The sequence below is a fragment of the Centruroides vittatus genome, unplaced genomic scaffold (assembly GCF_030686945.1).
Source record: "Centruroides vittatus isolate TY-2023 unplaced genomic scaffold, ASM3068694v2 contig_1349, whole genome shotgun sequence".
Lineage (NCBI taxonomy): Eukaryota > Metazoa > Arthropoda > Arachnida > Scorpiones > Buthidae > Centruroides > Centruroides vittatus.
Genome location: NW_027120858.1, coordinates 853,375 through 873,240, shown reverse-complemented (window position 1 = coordinate 873,240; position 19,866 = coordinate 853,375). Strand labels below are relative to the sequence as shown.

The 19,866-nt window shown below is 21.5% G+C and overlaps 1 protein-coding gene across 3 annotated transcripts in view; it reads left to right on the top strand.

Annotated features, from left to right (window-relative positions):
- The first annotated feature begins 3,359 nt into the window (after positions 1–3,359).
- LOC136990885 (alpha-2C adrenergic receptor-like) overlaps positions 3,360–19,866 on the top strand; it is a 58,385-nt gene continuing 41,878 nt past the window's right edge. For 2 of the 3 annotated variants that reach the window (XM_067289338.1, XM_067289339.1), the window contains exon 1: positions 3,360–3,572. The gene's annotated coding sequence lies outside the window, so the exon portion shown is untranslated. Of the gene's footprint in view, positions 3,573–4,152; positions 4,570–19,866 lie in introns of those variants that run through there. The other variant, XM_067289340.1, reaches the window with a different exon arrangement.

Here is a 19,866-nt window from a genome sequence, read left to right as displayed (position 1 = left end):
ATTATAAATTTTAAATTATGATAAATTATACATATTAATATTATTGTAATATATATTTTTAATTGCATTTCATTAATTTTTTATATTTATTAAATTTATTATTGATTAATATTAATATTATTTTGGTTTTTCTTTAAGTGAAAGATAATTTATGTTGATAAATTTTATTAACTATAGTCTTTGGTGCTATTTTTTTTATTTAAATTTCAAAATATTTTATTCAAGAAGAAAATTTAATTGAATTTTTATTATGATAAAATTTAAATTTAATCTTATCAATCATAAAGTCATAATTAATCAAATTGATATATCTTTATTGACTTATTAGGTTAGTTATGCCATCTTATAACTGAATTTTAAAATCTTTTACTGCATTTTTAAAAGAACATATTAAAATTACCTTAAAATTTAAATTTTATCTCAGATTTAATATATATATATATTTTTAAAAATATGTTAAACTATTACAATAGATTTGAAATTCATTACGTTTTTATCAATGAAAAATTGATAATTATAACAATGGTAACAAATTAAATAAAATGATTTAACCTATTTATTTAACGAAAATTTTAAACTAAATAGTTAAATTAATTCTGAAAAATTTATAAACTGTTGATTATATTAAAAATATTTAAATGGATAATCTATTGAATAGCATATAAAACAGAATATATATGATAATCTAATATATTTTATACATGTAATATGTATAAGATTGTATAATCATTTGTTTTGTGTGATTTTTATATACTTTTTATAAGATTTGTTTTCAATATAAATATTTCAGAATATAAAAATATTAAATTTATAAAAAAATATGCACTTACTAAATAAGAACAATATGATAATAAAAAAAAGGGAAATGTTTCTATTCCTATTTTATTCGGCAATAAAATAAAGCGCTTTTAAAACACTAAAGTTAAGTATAGTTTACTTTTTACAAATTTTCGATAGGTCAAAGACATGCTTTCAGAAGCTTATGAGTTTTTATCTGAAACTTCAATAATTGTCCAAAAATTATGCTTATTTATGAATTATTTACGAATTTCCTTATGAAAATTATGTTTATTATTCATGCATATTTATGAATTCACGATGAAAACATTTAATAAACATTTATAAAAATATGATGAAAACATTTCTTCATATTTTTATATTTTAAACTTTCATTTTAGTGCACGATTTGAATATTTTTAACTAGTTGAATGCTTTGAAAATAATTTTAAAATAAAAATACATAATTTGATTTATGAATATTATGTTATAATTTTAATTTACTAACTGAATACAATTTTATATTAAGGACAATGTTGAAATGAATTCTAGTAATAATGTAAAATTTTTCGGCATTGCATGAAACTAGAAAGGGCAAACAATGATTTTCTATTATAACTAATTCATCATATTGAAATACTATTATGTAACATTAACAAAAGATTCTGAGAAAGAAAATAAACAACTATGAAATGAAGCTACTAACAATTTCAGTTTTATTCATGCAAGAAGATAAAATGTATTAAGTCGATCGGGATAATTATTTTAAATCCTCATTATTTTCTAAGTGGTTAGATAAATTGTCATAATTAACTCAGATTTGAAGTATTAATCCAATGAAAACGTTTAAATCTAAATGAAAGATAACGAAGATAACATACCATAATTAATTGTCTCGGGAAAAAAAAATTCATTTTTTAATAATAATTATAAATTCTCATTATATAATTTACGAATTTTTTAATAAATGTTTACTTTAAAATTATTTTTAAAATAAGAACATTTTTTCCTTTAACTTCAATTGCAAATTATTCAATTATAAAAATAGAAACAACTGGTTCAATTTTTTCTTTATAAAAGATTAAAAGTAAAATATATTTTTGTTTTGAATAATATTCTTAAATTGAGAATCAAATTTCTGAAAGATATAAAATACAATAGAGCCAATCAATATAAGTCTGTTAATAGCATCATCTTTATTGATGAATTATTTATATAAACGACAATTTCTTAGTTCATAAGAACATGAAGCGAACACTTTCTTATTTCCTTAAATATAAATTCTAATCAGGAAATAGCAATTCTTTGCACCTTCCGTACAGGAGTTAGATATTATAAAACAGTCTATAACTTCGAAATCCAGCAGGGCTTTATGGATTTTCCAAATAATCCTCACATATTGACAAGATCGATATTATGCAACTTTCATCCGTTAATAAAGATTAAAAATTTAAATTAATTTATACATTCGCATTTTCTGATAAATTATAACATAATGAAAATATGTAATATCTATTTATAACTTTTACTACATTTATGTATTTATTATTCGAGTATAGGAATTTAAACAGAATATTCGTTTCAAATTAACTAAAGATAAATAATTAAAAGAATTAATTAACATGACAATTGCAATTTATTGGTGGATGAACACTGTGAACTGAAAATGATTTTATGATAGAACAATTAACTCTGTTGATGGAATAGTCTCTTTGTTATTGAAGGAAAGTGTATATATTATTCAGTAGTTTAAAGACAGGTGCATCGAAATCTTTTCAATTTAGGAACTAAATATTTAATTTTCTTTACAATGCAGCTAATGGTGACACAATATGATGAAATTTATTCGAAATTCCTCATCGAAAAATTTTTAAATAAATTTATGACAAAGGAATGCAGTTATTTCTTCCATGTGGTATGACGTCACAATGCAGTTAGACTTTATTACCTCTCTTGTTGTAAATGATGTACAAGAGTATGTTAATTGTTCACTTACAGCACTTGGCACTCGACTGCATTGTTCACTAGAGACTGGTTGTTGTAATTTTTTGAAATGTGTAAATCTCTTTTAAAAGAAATAAAATTTTCCTTTATTATTAACTGTAGCTATATTTCAAATACAAAAAATTAGCGTTATTACAAGACATTTTTCAAAAATTACTAAATAATGATAGAGCGTCCGGTATCCCAACACGGCAACTCCATTTTGTTATAAATCGGTTGAACTTTGACCTTTGATCAGTACTTCAATGTACCCGTTCGTTCCTTTACCTACATATGTACTTATATTTGTACAGAAATTTAAAAATATGAATTGTATACATTGCTAAAGTGTACAATTAGCTAAGGATAAAGATTATCAGAAGATAAAATTAATTCAATGATAATAAATCATTTTAAATAACAATTATTATCATTATTTATTGTGCAAAGCAATTGTGTTATTAATATCACGTGTAAATTAATTAATTATATTAGAAATTAATTTTAATTAAGAAAATTTGATATTAGTAAATTTTATTTCTGTATTTATTTTATAAATAGCAATTGGCAGATAGTAAATATTTTATTCTATTAGTGTTATTGTAGGGTGTTTCACCATCAGTTGTCGACATAGGAAAGAACTGACGTATATATTCCACGTGTAAAGATACGAGAAGGTTGGATCGATAATATATATTGTGCGCAAGTCTGGCCAGCAAGCAGTTCTCAGACTGTGACCAACAGCTCCATGGCGAACCAACTGGTATTTGGTTCAACTGTATCATCCCTATTCCTCTACATTACCAACATAGGTAAGTTCACTGTTCATCTTTACATCCGTAAAACAAATGTTAATTAAATATCATATTTAAAACAAATATTTCATTAAATAAAATAGATTTTATGTATAAAAATCACTGCATGTACTTGGTCTGTGAGATATTTCTGACGAGGTTACATTTTTTTTGGCAATAAAATAAAATGGATTATGATGATTCGGTTAAAGTCCTATTCTGTACAGACGCATCCATTTCCCATCATGCATCAGTGCTATATGTGTGTGCAGGAGTGTGTCACTAGGTCACAGTCACCCACGACATTTGTTCTATAAGTGCATTGTCCCTGGTTAATGTCGAAAATCCCATCTCATTCCATGTATCGTAATTTCGGAACATATAAAATCTTCGTTAGTACAAGGGCTCTTGCAGAAATGCATCCTGTTAAAACCTAGTCAAAAATTATATGTAGGTATATTATATTATTTATATGATTGTAAGCCTAATGGATGCGATATGCAGGCAGAAAGATTCTGAAAGCTTCGATCTGTTTTTCATAAAAAGGTTTTTTGCAAGTTTGTTTATTTATTTTTGAAAATGATAGAAGTTGTATTAATTTCGTGCAAACATTTGACTATTTTTGCTATAAAATTTTTGAGGTTTCGCATACGAACAAGTTTTTAATATTGAAAAGATAGTGTTGCTGCTATCTTTTCCTGTGATCTAGTTAGCAGAGTTCAATATTTACACTCCTCTTTTGCTAAGGTGTTATGGTTGATTTAAAGTAGTATAGTGAAGAAACTTGTCAGTTTACAACATTTCCTTTTACTCTTGGCTGAATAGAAGCACATACGCTTAATATATCGACAATATAGGTAGGCTATTATTTACGTCGTTTTATTATAATTTCGTCGAAGTAATAAAACCATCACTGGAAAATGTGAAAGGTGTTTTGACGTGATATATAAAAGACACAATCTGGTTAAAGATGACTTCTTCATATTTGCATAATCGCAGCTTCAAGAATCAGCAGGTGATTTTCTTTATTATATTTTTCGCAGCATGTGTAATTTAATTAAATGGTTATTGTATAATTTACTTCATTTTATTACTATTAATAATAGTTTTATATTATATGTATAATAAATAATCGTTATAAAAATAAGACATTCTTATTTGTTCTCTAAATTTATTTTTCTTTAAAAGAAATTCAAAGCAACTATTGGAATTCAAAGAAAAAAGTTTATGTTCCATTATTTGCTGAAGATTATAGATAGAAATTTCATGGTGTTTTAAAAGTATTATTTGTTTTTATGCGTAATAATAAGTAGTTTTATTTTTAAATATTATTGAATGCTAAATTAATTCATAATGTTTTATACTGAGAAGTGTTAATTTAGATACTAACATTATGCAATGTTTAAGAACATTATAAAATTTTATATTTTGATACATAAATTTTTATAATAATGATATATATAACGAAAATAGCTAATTATTATATATGTTCGATATATTTAATATTTTTATTGTTTATAAAGACCTATCACATACAGTATTTTGTAAATATTAAAGAAGTAATGCCAGACATAGTCTTGAATATATTTGTGAGATAAGTGTAATTTATGCAGGTATATTAAAATTACTTTTATTTAGATCTCATAAGAAAATAAATAATTCATAAAATAAAAAGCTTGTAGCTTATAATACTTTGTTTTAAATATTTTACAATTTATTTATTAATGTTAAAAAAGAAAGCAAATAGGTTTATAAATATTTATGTAAATAATATATTTTTTGCAAATATCATTCGAATTAAGCATTTTTTTTATAATGAATAAAAATTAAATGAACAATATAAAGACGACAATAAAAAATTATTAAAAACAAATTAAGTAATAACAAATAATTAAAAAGTTAAATTTTAATTATATTTCATTCTTCTTATATTAGTTATTTGTATGTATAATTTAAATCCACGAATAATATATAAATTAACAGTATTTTTTTATTTTATAGAGTAATTACAGTATTTCTTTTCATTTACTCAGAAAATTTTCCAATTTCTTCAATAAATGCAAAAAAAAAAAAAAAAAAAAAATTAAAATCTTTGAATCATAGAATAACTCTATTATATACAAGAAAAATAAGATTTGCATGTATTAACTAGACAAGTTATTTCGATAAAATACTTTAAGATTTTTTTATTACACATTCCATGTATATACATTTTGCAAGCTATTTTATTAAAAGAAAAAAATTCAAAAATAGATTTTGATATTTCGTATATAAAGTTTTTAACTATTTCCAACAATTTCATCAAGTGAAAATTCGATTAAACAAATTCATCGGTATTAAATTATTTATTTTTATAATTTTCAACTTTTCAAGTAGTTATGCATATATTATTGTTATTTAAATAGTTTCAACAGTTCATGCGAAAACAAAAATTTGAATGAGAATATTGGAATAAAATTGCACATAATTTGCAAATCGCAAATAATTAGAATAAATATATAAAATGTAAAAATATATCAAACATATTTCTCTATTTTTTTTTATCATAAGTATACAAATTTTTTTATAATTTAAATTAAAATAAATTAATTTTGTATATGAAAAATTTAAACTGATGTAAAATAATTACATAATAATAAAGAATTTATTCATGATTATGACAGTATTATTAAGATTTTTTATATTAATCGTTTAAAATCTTCAAATAATATTTTATTTCTATTTTTATAAATTATTTTAAGTTTCTTTTTTTGGATAAATTTATCTAAGCATTAAATCGATATTGTTGATCATTATCATAAATGCATTTCTTCAGAATGGAATTTAAAGAAACACGAGTCCTAAATCAGCTAAAAAGTGCAATTTATAAAGTATCATATATTATTGAAAGGTTACATTTTATAAATCTATAATTTCTATAATATATATATCCTGTATGTATTTATTTAATCTATGTAAATTCATAAATTATATGATATCCAGAAACAATTTTATCGTTTATTTAAATATGATTATAAATATTTTGTTTTTAAAACACATATTTATAAACTATTATAATTTTAATCTTAAGAAACTTTTATTTTATTTATATTTTAATTTTAAAAATGGTCTCTTCAGAAAAAATCTTCATGTTTTTTAATTTAGTCGAGGCTCTTCAGTTAAAGAATTTAGCTAAAAATTCTTATTTAACCAAAAAGTAAAGCATTTAATTAAATGTTCTAAAACAAAATTATAATTATAAAATTTAATAAAATGGTTAATCCTAATCAACAAATATACAAAGTATTGCAAAAATAATTAATTAAAGCTTCGATATGTAAATATATGCATAAAATAATTGATTATTTTAACTCGATTTATTTATAACTATTTTATATACTTCTTTATAAATTATATAGCCATTTAGATTATAACATAATTTGGAATAATATCAAAATGATATGTTGTTATAGAAACAGATACAATTATCTTTTATTACAGGAAATGCAATAAATCAACAAGCATTAAAGAAACAAAGAGGAGTAAATATATGAAACTAACATTATCTAGATCTATAGTGCATTCAAAATAATAACTTCTTCCTTTGTAAACATAACTTTCCTATTCAAAGAAAACTCAAACTTCTTAATATTTCGAACTTACGATTTCAGTTTATTTTTACTGAAAATTCAAAAATGATAAAGCGGTTCCATGTTCTCCGAAGGAAAAGAAATTCAAGATTATAACATTTTTTTTCTCCTCCTGTTTCGAATTTTGAAATTTATCAAGATTAAATATTAAAGCAATATAAAAAATAATACGATTTTACAAAAATATAATTTTTGATTAGTCTGTTTACATAGTAAGATAAGCATTTTCATAGAACCATGAAAATGTATGCAGTACATAAACAAATTTAGTTTATTGTGTTATCATCATTTATATGATTTTTTCATAAAAATAAATTCAGTTTGAAAAAACAAAGCTACAAAGTTTTTTTATTAGTATATACATTATATAAAAAGTATATTATTATACGTTATATACATTTAATAATAGGCCTATTGCATTTAGTTTTACTTATTTTTAAAGAGAATAGTTTTATATATAATAGTCGCATATCTTAAAGTTGATTGGTTCCTTACTTAATATAAAATTTGATATCTGGATGTGTGATTCCTTCAACAATTTCTTAGGAATAAACTATATGTATATATAGAGTACTTTAAATGCAATAAATTATTATTCAAAATTTAAATACAATAAATGAAGGAAATATTTAGTAAATTTTTGATATAAAAATTTCCATCGTAAAGCCCACCAAATAATATCTTGTAGTATATGTAGTACATCTCTGAGATAATTTTATTGTTTATCTTTGTCATGATACGTAAACAAGTTTAAAATTCGATCATAATCTAATATATTTATACAGTATAGTTTGAATCTTTTATATATTAATGTATAGGTTCTATCAGTTTTATAAGTAATTAAACTTTAGTATTTAAATTATACAAATCCAAGATTGAAAATTGCATTAAAGTTCATTATAAAAGTGCATTGAAAGTTGTTTAGCAACAATAATTTACATAACAAGTGTGAAATTAAGATCACATAATAGGGAATTAAACTCATAAGAGGAAGATTGAGAAAATAGACGACAATTGTAGAATGAAGATAATTTGTCAAATGGTTCTTAAATCAGATAAAAATTTCTTCTTAAAGATAGATACAGATTAAAAACATTATACTTCAGAATTATTATTCTGAATTATAATGTTCTAAATTAAGGTTTTATTCAAGATATAAAGAATGCTTTGAAGATTCATGCTCTCATTTCTTTGATAATGTAAAAGTATATTACCATGAATTTGATGTCGATAATTTTTTTTATCAAATTACATCATAATACATCTTTACATCATATAAATTGCAATTCATAATAAAAAATCAGCAATTTGAGAAAATAGTACTCTATTATTTTAACGACATTTAAGATAATAGCATTAAGGCAATTGTAATAACTATATAAAAAACGAAAAGATTAATAATGTCAAATGATAAGTTCTCTACAATATTTTTTAAGCACAATAAAACTTACCGTATTTTAAACAATAATATTAAAATTTTTCAATACATAACGTACTATAATGTAAAAATTACTGTATATATTATATTTCATTCTATATTTTTTAATGTAAAACAGAAATATAAAAGTAAAACGTCAAATACATTAAATTTTTATGTTAATTTACTTTTAATAATTTTAGAAAATAAAATTATTATTATTAAATTCGTAAAAATATTTTTATTATTTTATATAAAAACAATATAAATTTAATATAGCATATATTAACATTATTTAATATTTACATTATAAATTATGCTAAAATTTTTAAACAGTTTTATTGTGTTATATACCTTATAAAATCTGAAGTGCATCAAGGATCTATAAATATATTTTTAAGTATATTATAAAATTAACTCTAATCAGTTACCTCGATAGTATTTACCATTTAATTATGCATTTCTTTTTACTTTTGTATACTATTATTTTAAAAAATTTAGTCTATATTCCATCTTAATAAGATTATCACCAACAAATATATATTGTATGTATCAGTTAATTCAATTGGATTCTTATAACTTATCTTACTAGAGGTTATACCTTACGGCAACTAAGATTATTATTAAAAATTAATGTGATTGATGAGAGTTATGATGATATTAGAAAATCTATAAATATAAAATTTAGTTGCAATTTATATATTATATAATATAACTAAATTAGCATAGATAAATAAATAAAAAAATTCTGAGATGATTCGTCACATGAAGAAAATTAAGTTTTTATTCCTTATTTGTTTAAAATTTCCAAAAATTTAATACTGAATTATTTCTATTGTTTATAATTCTTAGAAATTTTAATGAAAAATTAAATTACATTTTAATTTATAAAAGTATGTGTATAAAGAATGATTTACTCTTAAAATATTTCATCCTTTTAAAGAAAATTGCAAAAGGTCAAAGAATTGAACTTTAATAATTTTAAATAAAAATGAATAAACATTTCTTCTTCAGTTTAAAATTACTTATGAATTATGATTACTTATTTTTATATTAATTGAAGTAACATTTTATCATATATTAAAAATATTTAAAGTTTTAATGACATAAAAATAAATTAATATGAATCTAAATCAAGTTTAAAAAATTTATATGAATTAATTTTAATATATAAAAATTAGACATTAATCAAGATTTCAAACTGAAAGAAGAAAAATAAAATTTTGTTTGCAATTACAGTTAAGAAAAATTTATGTAATTTTTTATTGAAAATTGTTTTCTGTGAATTGTATTTAAAATTTAATTTTGTAGTTGACATTTTATAATGTGCCTGCACAGTAAATTTATGTGCTAATGCTATCATAGATTTAAAGAGCAACTAATGCAGTTAGAGCTTACTTGCTTAAGGTTGTCTATTGATTGGTTTTTCTAGAGTCTGGTATCTGCCTTTTTATTTGAACAAAATTTTATTGAAAAAACTTTTATTGACGATTCTCTAGAATTATATTCTTTAAATCGTTTATTTGCATGTAATTATAAATTAATACATTTTATAATATATATAAAATCATAATATTTACATAACATTCAATTTATATTTTAGCAATATTTAAATTATAAAAATAATGTAATATAATATAAATAATATTTTAAAATTTATTAATATCGATAATGTTAAAACTTTATTTTATTTTTATTTTGGAATTAAAAGATAAAAAAATATATAAAAACTCAATAAAAATAATAATTGAAAATGTACTTAAATTGGTTGTATTTTATATAAAATATAATATATATTTTATAATTTATATTTAATTTTTATATATTAAGTTATATTTTATTAATCAGTTGGAATAAATTTCCCTATTATTAAATATATTACTTTTAGATTTGTACATTTTATACATAAAAATTCCATTATTTTCTTTTAATTTTATTTTCCATTTTCACTTATCTTAGCAAGATGATTAACAAATATTAACAACAATAAAAATAAATATCTAAAGAATAAAAATATTATATACAAATAGTGAAATAGTTTGTTTATACTATATTTATATATAATGAAGTAAATATCCTAAATTTTACCTTAGGAAACATTAGATAGAACAGCACATATTTACAAAGATAGTTTTTCAAATTACCCTGATATTTTATTTATAAAAATGATTATGCGAAAGTTAAGCTGTAAAATAAAATAAAATATTAATGCGCCAGTAAATGAGATATAAAATTTCATTTTACACTTATTGACCCTTTCTTTGTGAAAAAATTCTTTCGAGCTAGTGACCTCTCTTTATGAGATATAGAATTTCATCATCCCATCAGTACATACAATGAATATGATACGGAAGTTAGATACAAACTAAAACGATATTCATTAAGTATACTATAATTCTGTAACTATTGAAGTTTAGCAAAGTATAAAATTTAATTGAATTTAAAAAATATCATAGTTTGAAGTTAGAAATAAAATAAATGAATGATTTTAAGTAATGTTTACATGGCGATTTTTAATGATTTTAGTGTAATTATGAATAATAAATTATTTCTCATTAAAAAGTTTTAATCTATATTTTCTGTAGAAATTAAATTTTTAAATCTTTGACATTTAACTTAAATGTTAAAGTCGAAAATTTTTATTTATATCATATACGTGTTTAAATTTTGTATTGAACTTAATGCCTATAAAAATATCCAATTTAAAGATAGACTTTATTTAAAATAAAAAAATTAGATAGTTTATCTACAAAATATATACTTCATATTTTAAAACCGATCAAATTTAAACGTGGAAAAAAATAATTCAAGTCAGTAACATCATTTCTTTCATGTGCCAGGTCAAAATAGGAGCGAAAGCTTCGTGTTTGCATTGTGATTTCTCCAACAAATCAATAAGGAAATTTTCCTGGAATTTCCTTGATCCAAAGAAGGAATTTTTATGTGTTGAAGTATTTTAAAATTTTATTTAAACTTTACATTTAGAAAATTAATTGAAATAAGTTATCAATACTTATAAATAATCATAGAAAAAAGTACAAATTTTACTAATTTATTTCCATATAATTTCATATAAATAAAACATATATATATTCTAAAATTATATATTTATTAAATATAATTCTAACTCTTACTTATAAATTTGACATTATGAAGACAAATTTAAATAAAGTTTTAAAATTTACATTCAGTTATCTGATTGAAACCCACGTATAAATGAAAAATAAAAGACTAGTTTAAAATAAAATCGCATTACTTAGTTAATATAAAATAAAAGTTGCATTAAAAATGTCTTCCACAAGGTCTAATAAAAAAAACAAAATTAATAAGAGCTGAGCATGTTGTAACTGCAACTTCAATATTTATTTTTTGACCAACTTTAAAATTGGCGAAAGTTTTGGGGGAAAGCATCTATATATATAGAAGTGAAACTTAGAATTTTTTAATAATTAATAATCTTTAACTTCTAATTTAAAATATACTCATTAGTTTTTCAATTTATTACTTTTAATTAAATAAAATTTTTAAGGTATATTTCATATCGAATTAAATATTTTACTACAATATAAACACGCGATCAGAAATGAAAATATACGTATATTATTGTCGTTTATTGTCCACTCTCTATCATTTTTGCCATTTTTTTTAACAGTATTAAATATAATAATAAGGATAATATTACAGTTTTTCTTCAAACAGGAAAGAATTTTTTTCTTTTGTTACGTGAATTGAATTTTTTATTCAATCATTTAAAGTTATAAATGAAATTTCTTGCTAGTTTAGGATGTAGAATTTCCATTTAGCTTTAAGCTTTTCTTTTAAAAAATATACAATTTTATAAAGGAAAAAATTTACATGCACCTCAAAGCTTATGAACAAGGAAATACTAATCATAATTTATGGGAATTACAGAATGTAGTTTATTATGAATACAATAGTTTGCGTGATGATAATACGCCATTTCTTAGTCGAAATCGATTAATGTATTTAGATAAAGGTCTCTTGGCGAGATTCTTATTTAAAGTGAACAAGTTATTTGTAAGCAAAAATACTATTATTTTATGAAATTATATCTTGAAAAACAAGAATATTTCAATTTAAATAGTTGTATTTTTAGTTTTACGTGAAAGTAATTTAAATGAAGTTTTAATAATTGTATGCATTAGTAAACACAAAATTATTTAATTAATTTGAATAAAATTTAACATAAATCATTAACGTTGCATTTAGTAAATTTATTGAATTGTAACGGCTTTGTTTATTTTATAAATGAACAAAAATAAATATCTCCTAAGAGCTTGGGTATTAAAAATTCTTTAATATAGATAAGAATTAATGAATTTAGAAAAATATATTACAATATTTAAATATAGGCTAATAATTTATATTGCTTACTCACATTTCCTATTTAAAAAATGAACATGTGAAATATTAATATCGATTTTTTTAACATTTGAATGTGATATTCAATAATTTGATTACATTATTTTCACACTTAATGAATGTAAACAATTCGACATTTATAACTAATCTTAATTTAATTACAGATGATTGAAAAATTAATTCTTTAATAAGATTAATTGTTTAGAATTAAATGTAAATATATTTTTTTGTAATTTATATAAATATCCCAGATAATGGAATTACTAATATTCCTAAAATTCGAATAATAGTGTATACTTTATCAGTACTGTAATATGATATATATTACAGTCAAACCTCTGAACAACGGCCGCTGGCGGGAAAATAAAAACTGGTCATTGTTTGGAGGTTATTCTGTGAGTGCATACTTTGTTTAAGATCAAAGTTTTCGAAAAAATGGCTGCTGTTTATAGATGGTTGTTGTTGCGAGGTAGTCTTTATTGTAGGATAGATAATAATTAAAATGTTTCCTGATCAAATTTCTGTATTTTTTAATATTTCATAAAACTAGAAACACGTTGTTATTTTTTACAGCCCTTGTCTTTTATATTTACATTAAAATGCATAAGATATATTAAAATATCTTTTTACTTGTAAAAAATAAGAAAAAATACATTAATATTCATCAAAAATTATTAGATGAATATTATCACTATAATTTTTTAATCGTAAATATTTGAAAGCACTCGTAAAAATTTTAATATTTACTTTAGGCTAAGAAAGGGAAGAGAATATCTTCTCATATTATAATCCTATTATCTTATTTATTTTCATTTCTGGAGATGTAAATGATGAACATAACAAGATTGTATTTCGAAGTAGATAATAAATATTAATGTATAGAAAGTGGGCAAGATGATAACTCTAATTTCAAATAAAACTCAAGAAAATAAGATTATAAAAATTGAATCAATTTATTAATTTTAAAACGATCAATAAATTTTATAAATAAATTAAATATCAGTATTTTCGGTACATTTTATTTTTAATGTTTTTGGTATTATATATTGTAGCAAATTATAAATATTACTACAAATAAATAAATAATAGTTTGAAATAGATTATTAATGTTTAATTTCATACAGTATTTAAATTAATATTATTTATTAAATATACAAGTGATTAAATAACAGAAAAAAACTATTAAAATAATTGAAGAAACTTTATATAATAACGGAAAAGCTGTTATGTAGATAGTTATATAAACTTGCTTATTGTCCATTACCTTAACTGAGTGTTAATGTATTTTACAGTAAAGTAGAATGATTGGTATCTAAGTGCCATTCTTAAAACGAAATTACAAGAATAAAAGATGAAAGCAATGTACTTATAAAACTTTTACTACCGTAATATCCGATGAAGAAAATAAGAAAAGGCTTAATAAAAATTTATAAATGGGATTACAATTATCACATTGTATATAAATTTTGTTATTTAAAAAAAAACACGAAATTTTATTATATGTTGCATAATAATTTGAAAATGGCTTTTTTGTCTGCTAACAGTAAGTGAAAAATGGTTGATAGCTGCAGAAAATGGAAGATGAAAACGTTGGAAACTTGAATGATAAATAGGCAATAAGAGAGTTATCATTTCAGTAGAAGGAAATGAACGAGACTTTTACAAGCAGTTAAAAAAGTCGACAGTCAGATTATTTTGTGATTCCATTGGTGATACGAGTTTTGTTAAAGTGTTTAATATCTCAACATCATGCATTTCCTCTCGAATTTTATAATTTTTTTAAAGTTACAAGTTAACTTAATCTGTAGGAACTAGTTTTTCCATAGGCCTACGTAGCCATCAAAATAGTCTCTTTATATCAGAATTGGTTAATTTTTAGCTACATTTTAGAAATAAATAATACTGTTTTCAGTTCTTTGTTGTAGAGAAAACTTTGAAAATATTAATAAATATAAATTTAAATTACATTTATTAATTTTATTAGCATTTAATATAATTATATTATTCTTTATCGTTAATGCAATCACTCAAAATTTAAATTCTAATTCTGATTTTTCAAATCAGAATTAGAATTTAAATATTAATTTTTACTGATATGTAGGTTTCCCTTACTTTTTAGTATATTTTAATGCTAATGTAAATGTTATTAAAGAAACGAAAGGAAAAAAAAAAAAACTAAAACACTTAAAAAGTTTAAAGTTTTTGTTATGTTTAATTCAAAGAAAAACAATCAAATAAAATGACATGACCTAGGGCTTGAAATTTTTTGTTATTTATTTTATTGAAAGTCTTTCATCCAAAATAGCTAATAAAATTTGAGTTCGATCTAATAAAATTTGAGCTCGATCCTGTTTCTTTACATGTCATATCTTAGATCAACGGCGAATGGATGAGTTAAATCATCGCTATAACGCTACTATCGTGAGCTGAAAAGCTTCATTGGACCATTATTGACCTTTATACAAAATTTGAGCTCGGTCAGACTTCTGTTAAAAGTGCGATCGATCCTTTAGTAGGATAGCTATTGTTAACCTATACGAAAACTTTTGCACTCATTGTATAAAATTTATCGTACTCCAATCGTCAGATTGAATTACTACTAAGTTTTAACAATAAAAACAGAACGCTATTTTAAAACAGTCACGTGACAATTAAATGTATACATTATTACAAGTAAAACTGTTTGAATATTGCCAATTAGTTAATATAAAATGTAAACCAAGTAACAAACAATTGGTATTGAATCATTAGATTATAATATTTTGAATTACGAAAAAGTTTGCAATGTGAAATAACTTTAATCTTTATAATTTGATTAATTTTCGTTGAAATGATCTCCTTTAGTTTTACTTTAAATCGATAAATAGTCAGAGAGTGGCAGCCTAATGTATAAGGCCATTTCACCTTGACTTGGAAAGTCTTAAAAAGGAAATGATACAATTTTTGTCATTTAAAATATTTTTAGAAAGAAAATAAATATTCAAAAAAAAAAAAAATCTATTCAGTTTCAAGTAAAAGGAATTTCAAGTGATTTTATTGATAAGTAACTTTTTTTATTAACATGAAAATAAATTGAAATAAATATTATATAACTAAAGTGATTTTAAAGCGTTTAAATAACTTAAATAAATTGTTGTTTTAAATTATAAATTTTTTAAATATAAAAAAGTGAAAGTATTTCTTTTCTTTCATTAAAAATTAACTAAACAGAGAAAAAGATAAACATTTAATATAATTTGGAATGTTTAATTAAATCCATTGAAAAATAAATGTTTTTTTCTTAAAAAGAAATCTTAATTTCATTAGAAAGCCGAAAAAAATGACAAGTAATACGTTATAAAAATATAATTAATTATATTTATGCTTTTTCATATGTAAAATATTTTTTAAAATCTTAAATAAATATAAAATTGATGTGATTATTATGAAATGATCTGTAAATTAGTAAAAAGTATTTGCATAGAATATAAGGCAAACAGAAAATTAAAAAAATATATCTTTAAAAGAACAAATAAAATTAATAAATATATTACATGAGAGGAATCAAATTTGGAAATATATTTATATTTCTAACTTATGAATTTGCTTAATGAATTCTTTGTGTATGCTTTAATTATAAATATAATACTCTGTTTCAATTGTAAAATTATATACAGTATACTAATATTAAATTACTAAATTTCTGGCGTTTTGATTGAATTTTTGGTGAGCATTTGGAAAACCAAACTCCAAGAGCTCATTTAATTTGTTTTTCGAAATACTACATTAGTTTTATATTCATTAGTTTTCTTCTTTTCTCTAGAATAATTCAACTTTTACCGAAATTTAATCTTGAACGAAAAGATGTAAAGAAAATGGATTGAAAAATTTACAGTACGAAAAGTTGCAATTTAAGGAAAATATATGTTTTTCGCGGCTTTATAATGTTTTCTATTGTATAAATGAACAAAATAAGGATCGTCAGTTAATCAAGCTTTCATCGTTACTATGTTTTCATTAAAAAGTTACTCAGATTTTAGTATATGTATGAAATTAACACATACAAAACTGAAGAAAATTATGATAAAAAAATTCACACTAGCTCTGTATGAAAACAACAAGCAATTTTATATGTATTGATATATTTTTATATCAATATATATAAAATGAACACACAAAACTAGAAAAAATTTCTAAAGAAAACAGAATAAAAATTCAACTAAGTAAACAAAAATTACTTTTTATCATCTGACTTCCAATGAAAACAAACATGAAAGGGTAAAAGTGTTCAAAAACAACAATACAAATTAAAGAACTTAGGATAAAAATTCAATTAAACAAATTAGAAACAATTTTATGTGAAAAGAATTAAAGTTATGTTTTCTATTCAATGATTTTAAATTTAATTTTAAAATCTATCAATCTAGTTCTTGATTCTTGATTCTTATTCTTCTTGATTCTTGATTCTTGATTCGATATTGTTCAATTTAACAATATTGAAACATTATTTTGTTGTAGTAGGTAATATAAACTCAGTTACATAATGTATAAAAACAATAATTCAGTCAATAACTTTATTTGATACTTATACAAGTAAAAATACCAATCCAATACTCTTCCTTATGGGCACCAACCTAGATCTATATTCTCAAATACATGTTACAACTACCTTCAATTTACGCGTTCTCCATTACGCGATCGTTTTCTCGGAATCAATAAACGATAATCGAAATCTTGGTATCCTGATTACAATGTCGAAAGTCTGAATATGTTCCTGATTAAATTATAATCTACGACAATAACAAGAAAAATATGCTTTTTAAGAAATGTTCATTAAGTAGATAGATTTATATAGAAATCTACTCACAGTAAATTTAAAATTTACTTTAGTTTATTTATATTAAATGTATATGCATTATTTAATTAAAATTATTTAAAATTTTTTTAATAAATGATGATTTAAATACAGAGTTTAAAGAATAATGTAAATATTAGATATTACATGTATATAATATATTTAACTTTCTTCCATTAACTATTATTAAACCTAAATATGTTTAGAATTATTTTAAAATGCAGCTTATATTTAATAGAAAACTATTTAAATTTTTATTCATCATTTTTAAGCTCTCCTTATTACTTGAAAAATTATTATCCTATTTAATAGCTAAGATAGCAGAAAAACACTACTAAACTATTAAAGAAATTGTTTTTTAATATTATACATTTTTATATTTTGTTTTACATCAGGATTTAAAATTTTTTAAATATCTAAATTATTTCGGTTTAAAAATATGGTTGATCCAGTTTAATTAACTTACAACCGTTGTGTAAGGCTAAAGTCGATTTGAATTAAATATAAACTATTCATGTTAGTTAGATTATTTAGATTTAGAATTTAAACTTGTAAATTCTATTACATTGTTGTTCAACTTCGTGCTTTTTAATAAAAGAATTCACCTTTCCTCTTGCAACTTCGATTTCTAATGGTGATTTTTCTCTGCGGTCAAATATCTAATCTATCAAAGTTTTCATCTGTTTATCGAATCTATTTTCAAACATTTATAATCGAGTTCTTTTTCTTTTTTAAATATTACTTAACTACACAGTGTATTATAGATCTGCATGATCAAGAATGTTCCAGTATCCTTGATCAGGATTGTAATAAAGTTTTAAAAACTTTAGTTATAACGTACGCATATTCTCTTCATATACTTGTTTATTAGTTTATACATATACAATTTTAAGTATAAGATGAAAATATTGATGAATCATTTTCCTTGCCGCGCTAGATTAGAGAATAACTGCAAAACAGTTATTATCTAGAAATTATTTATTATATTTTATTACATTTTAGAGATTAATATATTTTAAAATTTTTTACTATATGATTCCTGCGTTAAAATCATGTTTTTGCATAAAACAAGAAGTATGATATGTTGTAAGCATATGGAAAATTATGCTCAGGTGATTTTCTCTATTTTCTGTTTAGTATCATCTATATTTAATCTGAATAATAGGATGATAAATGCAATTAATATTCAATAAATGTATGTGCAGATCCAAATTTGAGGCTAATAGGTTAAGATAGATAATCGATTTGGTGTGGACATTGTTATATAATCAACTATATCATTGCAAATAATTCCATATTAATCATAGTCGATAATATTTATAATTAATTACAATAACTTGTTATACAACATGACATTATAATTAGAACGCATTATTTTTCATAATAAAACCTAAACTCGTGGGTTAAACTGTAAATATTTGAAAACGAATGGATTTATTTGATAAAATATTTTAAATTAATAAAACAATAAACATTTATTAATTGACAGTTTAATTTTTAATAAATATATAATTAAATTCTCATTTAATATATATAAAATAAAACATAGACAATATGTCTTTAAATATTAATTATTTTGCCTCTATGTCCTTACTGTATTAAATTTATTAATATATCATTATCTACGTTGGACTTAGTATATTAATAGGACTTATTATACTGGTGTTGTTTCAGTCTTTGCAAATACAGGTGGTCTTATTCAGAAAAACAAAACCTTTTTTGTTGCATAAGTCCTATTAATATACTAAGTCCAACGTAGACAATGATATAATAATAAAAAATGTCTTTATTCTTCTAAAGAAGGTAGAATAAGCGCATAATCTGATACAAGTTTATTCAATTTTTTCAATAATAATTCAAACATTTTCTCTTAAATCAGCCAAAAATTATTGAATATCAAAATATTTTTAGTTATATATAGAATAGTAAAAATAGAATTAGAATATTTTTACATATTATGGCTCTATTTTTAACTTTATATCTTTACAAAAAGCATTATTAGTATTAGAATATGTAAAAATAGATATATAACAGCGCGAATCTCTCAAT